This window comes from Amblyomma mixtum, chromosome 7 (assembly GCF_055824585.1).
Source record: "Amblyomma mixtum isolate Tamu chromosome 7, ASM5582458v1, whole genome shotgun sequence".
Lineage (NCBI taxonomy): Eukaryota > Metazoa > Arthropoda > Arachnida > Ixodida > Ixodidae > Amblyomma > Amblyomma mixtum.
Window position 1 is genome coordinate 2,009,243 of NC_143018.1, and position 9,619 is coordinate 2,018,861.

The window sequence follows — 9,619 nt, forward strand, 5'->3', positions numbered from 1 at the left end:
CTTCTTCTCTTTGTTTAATAAACTTTTTAAACCTATAATCTTTCCTTTCTGTTAGTATTATTTCTGGGTAGACATATAGTTTCACTGGAATGTATGCGCTTTGTCTAAGCAATTATTTCAGAGCGATGCCTAATGCCTCAACTCCATTGACTGGGTTAATCGGTTGGAATGATGCTATGTTATGCTGTTAAGTTGGGCCTGGTAAGGGTCACATACGAGGCTCTGCCTCGTACTGGTTGGACTCCAAATAGCTAGTATATGTACAGCGATCTAATACAAGGCTGACATTCAATTTCGAAAGCAGTACATTATTTGCGTAATCAAAACTCAGGGCGTGAATTCGGCATTAGCTGAAAGGGGTGCTGTTGCAACCAACTAAGTATGCCTGTGTCAACCCGATGGCATCCAGAGCAGTTATGTACAGGTGTGTGCATCATGGTATTCTATTTCTTTAACGTTTTACGATGATCCCAACGCATATTTGGCTGCTATTGCTGTCTGCGGCCTTGAGAGTACTCTGACTGACTGCGCAGTGCTTTGATAACATCTGCGGTAAGGCAGCAACCCCAATGAGCTCAGTATGGTGTGATGCAAGTTCAGTGTACAGCAATCAACCTGACTGCATTAACAAAACAGCAAGGCACTGGTATAGCAACAAGAAGAAATTTATTCCTACAAGCTTGACCATGAGGAACACGACACAATGCGTATATAAAAAAACAGATAGCAGTAACAAACCTTATAAAACCGTATTTTAAGGTATATCCTGCAGTAGCAGTATGGTGCGCTCTAAGGACAGCAAGGGTACTTCTACTGAGGATGCAGCTTTTATAAGCTAGACAAGGCCAAACAAACATACACAAGTCTCGTCGCCACTAGCCGTCTTTGCAAGAAGACTGGTAGAGTCCTGTCTTACAGCTACCAATAATGTCATCTGGAGAACAAGCATCTACGCTGGGCTGAAAAAATTTACTCATTACTGCTGTTAATTACGAACAACCAAGCTATACATCACTCTTCCCAGTGATTGTGTGCATAAACGATGAAAAATCATTCACGGTCCTGAGGGCATGAAACTTCTTTACATGCCATGATTACTATGAGGCTGAAAGGTACCAGGTGCAACTTTGGTTCACCAATGGAAGAACAGCTATGACACTGAATCACTGGCAGCATGAAGAATGGCTGCGGCAAACACAGGCCCCTCGCAAGCCTTGCTGTGGGCCCATTGCATCTGTGCAAGGCAAATAAGCAAACAGTGCATGAAATCCAGGATGTATTGCACATCACAATGCGCACTAATACAGTGCTCTGCAGCATACACTAGCCAGAAGTCCTGAATAATAAAAAACAAATAGGGGCACCCACCAGTAACATAAGATCACACCTGTGAGCAGCAATGCAGGAAACGCAAGAATGTGAAATGTCACATATGTAGGTATAAGTATCTCAGCGACGCAAAGACAACAATTTGCTGCAGTCCGCAATACAGGTGAAAGACCTAGTGTGCACCCTTACACATTCAGACAGTGATACAGGAAATGTTTAAATCGGATGTATGAAAGGATGGAAATAGTGCACCTAACAATTTGCTGAGTTGGAAAGTTGTCAAAATGAAGCCGCACACTGAGGTTAAATGTGATGTGGTCCACTAAATGCCACAAGCAGTGGCATTGTTGCACCTGGACTGCAATGAAAGGAGTGAGACAATAGATTGAACACTATTTTCCACACTATCACCCTTGAGGTACTTTCCTTGGTTTCATATAGAAACGAAAAGTGCTTGAATAAAAAATAAATCTACAATGACTACATGCAACCGACGCATGATAAGTTTCAAATGGGCCTTCCAGCAAGAGGAGTGAGCTTGACACACAAAGATGCACCATGTTTTTTCCTACAAACTTTCCACGCCCAGTCCTGCATTAAAACTATGGTGCAGGCTAACTCATTTTCTCAGCATTTTGAAACACACAAGCACCAGGCATCACTCATTGCATTCACATATTCCAGGTGGCCTTGAGTGTTAACACATGCCTTGTTAGGCTTCCATCCTTCAAAAGTTTACCTGCAAGAAACAAACACTAGTGTAGAAAATATGTGATACAGGATACGTGGAAGTGGCCGTGTTCTGGTGTATACTTGCTGCTGTTGCCTTAACTCATGCTTACGACTCTGAGGAAGAGAGGGAGCTCTAACTCCTCCTACTTCAAAATCAGACGCTGACCACAGTAGCAGTGCAAAACTGCAAACGCTCACATGCATACAAGCACGCACAAACACAAGCACACAAAAGTGCTCACGAATATGTCCAATCAAGGCTACCACTTTGCCGTAACGCAAGCATGCTTCAAAAATAAAGTAGACGCACTGCTTTGGTGCACTCCTATTGTTTTAGCCTTCCGCGCTTTGCTGGTCATGTGTGCAGCGCCTAATATCCATCTGCACACATTATTCCTTTTCTCACAAAAAAGGCACCCTCACTCGAGTGGAGTTTAATGGCACTTGTCTTTTTTAATCATGTCGCGCACTGTGGCTCTGTACCTTTCTCCACCTTTCCATGAATGCCCTGATGCAGTAGTAATTTAAGCTGGGGTTTTGCATCGTTCAACTCCCCCGCTATATATATTAGCACACAGCACCTGCAAACACAGTTCGGAATACTTTCTTGAAGAATGTGTAAGTGCCAGTTGCAGTCATGTGCACTTATTGTCTGTTTTTAGAAACTGTTTTTAGAAGGCATTATAACACTTGGTCATTTTTCAAAAACTTCCATAATCAAAGTATAGTGCATCTCACAATAATACGACACATCTCACAATCACACAAAACGAAACTACAGCCAAACAAAACATACCGCTTTGAAGAATGATATTGCCTGCCATTTATGCTCACTTTTGACAATATTACTTGATGTTGTCAGCCAGTGCTGCTCTGCCTGGACATTGTGCACTCAAAGAAGCTGGCTAGGTGCAGGCCATGTGTTTCGGCTTTTGCCGTTCTCTGCACTGCAAGTGTCAGTCGTGATTGTATGCGGGGATACTGAAGAACGTTCGTGGATGGCAGCCTATGATAAGAAAACAGTACACGCTGCAGCGAGCTACACACTGCAGCAAATTGTGACATATTACTACGCGCAGCATCGCAAATCACTTGCTATACGTACTTGGACGCCTCAGATGATCGGAAGTGTTGGTCTCTGGCTAATTCAATCGGTTGCTAAGCTGCCTTATCCAACACAGTCATGCGCGCGATACATGGATTCATGCACTGTTGACGAGAGGTCCTCTTATGTCCTTGAAATCGAGCTGTCAACTTATCTCACTGCTACCAGTTCAACAATGTACAGAAAGCACAAGCGCCCGTGCAGGCCCACATTGCAAGAGGTCGCGGCGACTTCGTTAAAGGAACGCAGTTGACGCAGTGAGAGAACGCGCGTCGGCGATTACGGGACCACACCACACGAAACGATTCCTTTCCGGTGCCACTACACTACACCGTGCGGACACACAGCTGGGCCTTCGAGAACTGCCCCACTAACGGTACCAGGGTAACCAGAGCACAAAAACGACGAAAGCACACAAACACTTTGGTGAAAATGCGCAACTAGTAGCGGCGTTCTCGGAACCACACGCTGAAATCGAAACTTCTGACTCGCAAGCGGCCGCTCCGGTCATCGCTCAAAGGCGCCGAGTGAAATTTACGTTTACCGATTGCTACGCCAGTCGGCGATAGTGTCGTAATTGCACGTGACTTCTGAAAACCAATAGGTGAGGTGCGTTTCCGCCGTCAACGCAAAGAGTCATGGGAAAATCGTCTGCTAGCTACTTCCGGTTCCAAATTGTTCAACTGACTGCATGTTTCGCCCTATTCACCGCGTAAGTTGACATCGTTTATGCGATAAATAACTCTTGGTACTAGTCACTGATTGCACTGAAGCATCGAAAGAGAAATTCAACTTCGCCTCATGAGCAGTCTGCAAGTTGAATCGCCTTGTAGCCTGCCGCAGTTGTGATTTTAGGGTGACGAAAGGAGCCTGGTACCTAACGCACTTTTCGCGCTAATATGGTACGTTGCGCAGCGCACGGCTAATCACACATGCGATTGAAGTAAGTAACGTGGTGACCTTGACTTCATGCAACGTATTTCCAACGGGTCACTAAAAGCAGTAAGTACTCGATAAAATATTTCTGCTCCAGAACACGCGGGCAAGCCATTTCATTTTATTCACGCAGCTCCGTACAACACAGCGTGGCATATATAATCTAACGCCTCTACTCTCCTTTGCGGCGTGTTCCTGCATGTTCTCACAAGAAATTCCACCTGCACTGCATCTGGAATAACAAAAAGGCGACAAGGCGATTTATTACTGCGCCATGCAATGTGCTGAGACGCGCGCCGCGCAGTGGTATATATGGGTCGTCTGCTAGCGCACTGGCGGCTCTACACGCTGTCAGGAAAATACGAGCATCGTCTAATCAGCTGCACTGATTGCAGTTTACCAAAGTGCGGCAAAAAACCGCCGTATAATGACTTATACGCTAAACATGTCGAAACGCACACGAAATCACCCTCAGCGCATATGCACAACAGACATGGACTACCGCGGCCGGCATATATCAACCATGAAAAAATACGCTTACCTCTCTAGATTGTCCATTTCTGCGCTCAGGTCATGAAGATACGTAGTACGGGCTTCCCTTTCGATGCTTCAATGCAATCAGTGACTAGTACCACGAGTTATTTATCGCATAAACGATGTCAACTTACGCGGTGAATAGGGCGATGCATGCAATCAGTTGAGCAATTTGGAACCGGAAGTAGCTAGCAGACGATTTTCCCATGACTCTTTGCGTTGACGGCGGAAACGCACCTCACCTATAGAAACGCACCCCTAGCCACGGTGTAAGAAATATTTCAGGTGTAGTAACAGCGCCTCCGCGGCCGCGGAAATTTCGTACCAACTTCGACGCTTCACCGTGAGATGGCGCTACTGTACAGGAGGCTTTCAAATGTGCGCCGTGACGCGTGCCACGGTGTATATTGACGCTTGCTATCAGCAATTCTAGCGTTGTCGGTGATGCGTCACCTGTGCGAAATGAACTTACTTGATTTTAATGGTACTTTTCAGCGAAACTGGTCAGCTAGATTTCCAGGTTATGACCTGATGTTACTTTAAAGATGCGATGGCATCTGAAACGGCGATAATTTTTGGCGTGTGGTCCGCTTTTCCTCAGGCAACGAACGCCTAACATGGCCTGTTATTGTGTAGATAAAAAAGCACAATCGAGCTGCAACAATTATATCACAGCTAGCCATGTCTACCAACGTCCGCTATTTCGATCGCCACTTTTGTTTTCCATGTGTGTGTAGAACAGCTAGACACTGGTGTACATAGTTCGGTAACAGGTCATCATTCCTACGGATTTTAGAACCGCAGGTATTGGATGCAATACTGACGCCCACAAAAGTACTGACAAGTAGTATGTGTGTATATTTTTTTCTCGTGGCACACAAACGGCTTTTCACTACAGGTAGGTGTTTGTAGAGCTCGGGTTAAAAAGAGGGAAGCAGCTTCAAGAATTTCAAAGGCATATAGAACGCACTTCAATTTATTCTCTGAGAACACAAGCAATGAAATGCACCAATTCATTATGCAGTTATGACAACAAACAGGCCCCGTGGGCGATACTTTACTCTGTGACAATGCAACAAAAAGAGTACTTCAAAATTTCAACGAGGATAAAACAGTTTTAAACTAGCTTCGATAGCTTGCGCAGCTTTTGTGTTTGTTTTCAGCATTCTATTTCACCTGCTTGCAATACTGACGCATGCGTAGTGCTACGTAATAATGCACGACTTGTGCCATTATGTCGACTTTATGCTCACCGCATGGAAATGACATCTTATGATTGTCTAGAATGTAGTCGACAGTTATGTCGTAGACATTCTTATCAGAAGCATGTTTCTGAAACTGTTTTTCTATTCCGTTTAAGAGAAAATATGGCAACATTTGCATGTAGCAGCCCGCCTCGTGTTTTCTGCAAAGCTAAAGCTGCTTCAGGCCTGGTCACGTTTGCAGAAGCCGTTAGCCCAGTTTTGCACGCTGAGCAATCGGTGCATTTCAGCAGTTTCCTGCATAGAAACCCGGTCACATAATAAATTATACAATCGGTTACACTACCTGAGTCGGGTTCGTTGTGAATAAAGTCCTCACATTCATTCTCTCTCTACAAGACCATCAAGTTTGGCCTTCAGCTCATTGATACGTGGCTCGTAAGGTTCTTTGAAGGCTAGAATCATGTCGGACAGGTTTATCAGACGCGAGTCTTCATTGTCATGTACCGTCTTTGTCAAAAGTAACCAGGCTTCATGGTTTGCTTCTATCTTGTATAGTTGAGCTCTTGTGGCTTTCCTAAAGAACAAAAGTGGTTGGTTGGTTTATGGGGTTTAATGTCCCAAAGCGACTAAGGCTATGAGAGACGCCGTAGTGGAGGGCTCCGGAAATTTCGACCACCTGGGGTTCTTTAACGTGCACTGACATCGCACAGTACACGGGCCTCGAATTTCTCCTCCAAATAAATTCAACCGCCGCGGCCGGGATCGAACCCGCGTCTTTCGGGACAGCAGCCGAGCACCATAGCCACTGAGCCACCGCGGCGGCTCAACAAACAAAGAACAAAAGTTGTTGGAAGGTAAAAAGACCCCCAGTCCTTCCCTTTAACTGCTATTTGAGCTTCAGAGAAGCTGTAAGGGTTCCACTGTACGAGCTAGAAGCAAACCATGCAGCCTGGCTAATTTTGACAAAGATAGTACCTGGCAGTTACCATATCTTGGAGGTTTCAACGAGCTGTACACAGAAAGCATGCTGTACAGCTTCAAGAAAGTTGGTAGACACGGGAGCTCATTTTGCCCACCTGGTTGGCGGATAATACCGAATAATTTGTCGAGCACATCTTGGTTAAACTTCGCAGTTAAAACATACTTGAAATTTCATTTCTCCAACAGGTACTTGGAAAGTTGCATGCTTGAGAGAATAGTCACTCTTAAGCCCTCGGCAGTTGAATTTGACAGAACATCTCTGCCTTCACGTCTTTTTCCCATTCATTGAGCCAATTCAGAAAAGATTCCAGAACAACAAAATCTTGACTGTGCATTTTTAACCCTTCCTTTTGATGTTTCCGATTAAATGCATCGAATACATTGCTCATTTTCACAGTAAAATGAACAGTGTCCTTGACACTATCTAGACCTGGCGTACCTCTTTTGGAATAGAACTCTAGCCCATTGGCAACGCTGAGGCTGAACAGCAGTGTTGCTAGTTTCACGCGCATCTTTTCAGTATTTGTTGGGTTTAGATGTGAGTATGAGAGTTTAGGACAAACCCTGAATTTGCCTTCATGCTTAGTGTCTGCAACGTATAGCGTGTCATAGTGTGACCAGAAAACACGGGTTAACACAAAGCACTTTTTCCCCATTCCTTTTGCCTTCAAAGAGACGACTTGACTACACGCATGAAGCAGATAATCCTTGGCAACCAAACACCACCACACAAGTGAAATCATCACGAACAAAGCAAGACACAAACGTGAAAAGCAAGCGCAAAAGCAGCACGCTACGAACACAGCGCAAGGCGCTAAGCCCCCTCGGCTCTAACGCCATCTGGTGGCCTGGGAGGGAAATGGGTACTGAATTTCCTCTCCGGGCGCCGTGTGGACGGCGCGGTGAGCTGTATCACCTGAAATATTTCTTACACCGTGCTACAGGCCACCGAAAAAGGCTGCTTGTCCACTGTGGAGGAGCTTGCAGGCAAAGCAACCTCTCCAGTGCACATAACTCCTCAAAATATCTAACATTGCTTTCTGCTCTTGGCGGTCGAATTTCGATGGAGGCGAAATTTTAGAGGCCCGTCTACCCTTCGATGTCTGAGAACGTTAAAGAGAGGATAGGGTACACCTTATTTGCTCTATTTTACAAGTTATTACGGTCAACAGATGTCGGCGCCCCTATTCCAGGGCGCCGCTGAGCTTGGCTGCTCGCTGGGCTTAGATGACCAGTTATAACCGGGTTGCCGCTGAAGAGCAAACTCTCCCACGGTTCCGCACTTGGTCTTTGTATCTATGGAAAGCCTCATTTCTTTTGCATTCCCACGTGATATGATACAGGGTGGGTTTGGCCCCACACCATCTTGCTTAGTAAATGTAAGTTCGGAAAGGTTCCCGTTTGCAGTTGCCGCCAATATACTGGTTCTTATAGATTTAAAGGTTTTGGGTGGGAGGATACTTTGCCCTCATTCCTCTGTAATAATTCAATATATCCGAATAATCCGTGATTACCCGCGAGAACTCCTCAGGGGCCGCGTGTTGAAGCGCTCGGTTCGTGTGCTCGCGAACTACTTCGTCGGCCCTCTGGTTGCCCTCGATGCCAGTGTATCCCGGTATCCACAAAATAGTGTGTCTGACTGGTTCTTTGGGAAAGTCTACGCTAATGAGAATGCTAAGTGCTTTCCGACTGATTCTGCCGTTCATGTAGTTACGGCATGCCTATTTGGAGTCTGTGAGAATTACTAGCGGTCTGATTGAGCGATATCAATCCACGGCCGCTTGAGCAACAGCTATTTCTTCTCATTCGGTTATCGCGATATTCCATGCCGATGCACAAGTGATTATAGTTCGAATTTATCACTGCAGCTACGGATTTCTGCTCTCTCTTCCCCCTTTTGTAGGGGTATCACGCGGCGTCGGTGTAAACCGTATTCGCTTTGCCTGCCTGATACTTTTCTACATATTTTGCTCGGGCGTTTCGCCTCGCTTCGTGTATGTTCAGATACATGTTTTTTTTTTGGGCAGCGAGTTTACCTTAAGCGTGCAGCGGATATCGTCTGGTATGCTCGCCGTGTTTCGTTCTAATCACATAATTTCGAGATACCCTAATTTTAATAGGAGCGCTCTGCCAGAGGGAGTCTGCTGGAGTCTCTCTCTCTGCGTTGCCACTTGTGCTTCCGTGAGCTCTTCGAAGGTGTTGTGAACTCCGAGGCTGAGCAGCTTCTCCGTTGCTGTATTGGATGGGAGATGGAGAGCTGTCTTGTACGCTTTTCTTATGGTGGTGTAGGTTTGATCCTTTTCACCCTTGTTGGTGTTGTGGTACGGAAGGGAGTACGTGACTCGGCTGATCACGAGGCTCTTGACCAGCTTGATCGTGTCTCATTCCTTAATGCCGCTTCTTTATTGCAAGACTAGGGGTTATCATTCTTGCGACTTGCGCTGTTGCTTGGAGGATGAGTGGAGGCTGAGCAACCTCTGGTTGCTCTGCACGCACATTCCCAAGAACCTGATCTGGTCTTTCTCCGGGATCCTCTGTCCCTGAAGGGTGACACTGAGGCTTTCTTCCGTCTTCTTTCCTCTCCTTGCTCTCAAAATTTCGACCCGACTTAACCCGACCCGACCCGACCTAACCTAACCCAACCTAACCTAACCTAACCCAACCTAGCCTAACCTATCCTAACCTAACCTAACCTAACCTAACCTAACCTAACCTAACCTAACCTGACCCGACCTGACCTGACCTGACCTAACCTAACCGAACCGAACCGAACCTAACCTAACCTAACCTAACCTAA

At 45.8% G+C, this 9,619-nt stretch overlaps 1 long non-coding RNA gene across 1 annotated transcript; it reads right to left on the reverse strand.

Moving 5' to 3' along the window:
• Nucleotides 1-647: 647 nt before the first annotated feature.
• Nucleotides 648-3,743, reverse strand: LOC149334796 (uncharacterized). Its single transcript, XR_016283962.1, has 2 exons — nt 3,167-3,743; nt 648-1,234 (listed from the first exon to the last, which is right to left on the reverse strand). It is a non-coding gene; the product is annotated as an uncharacterized LOC149334796 (long non-coding RNA).
• Nucleotides 3,744-9,619: the final 5,876 nt, after the last annotated feature.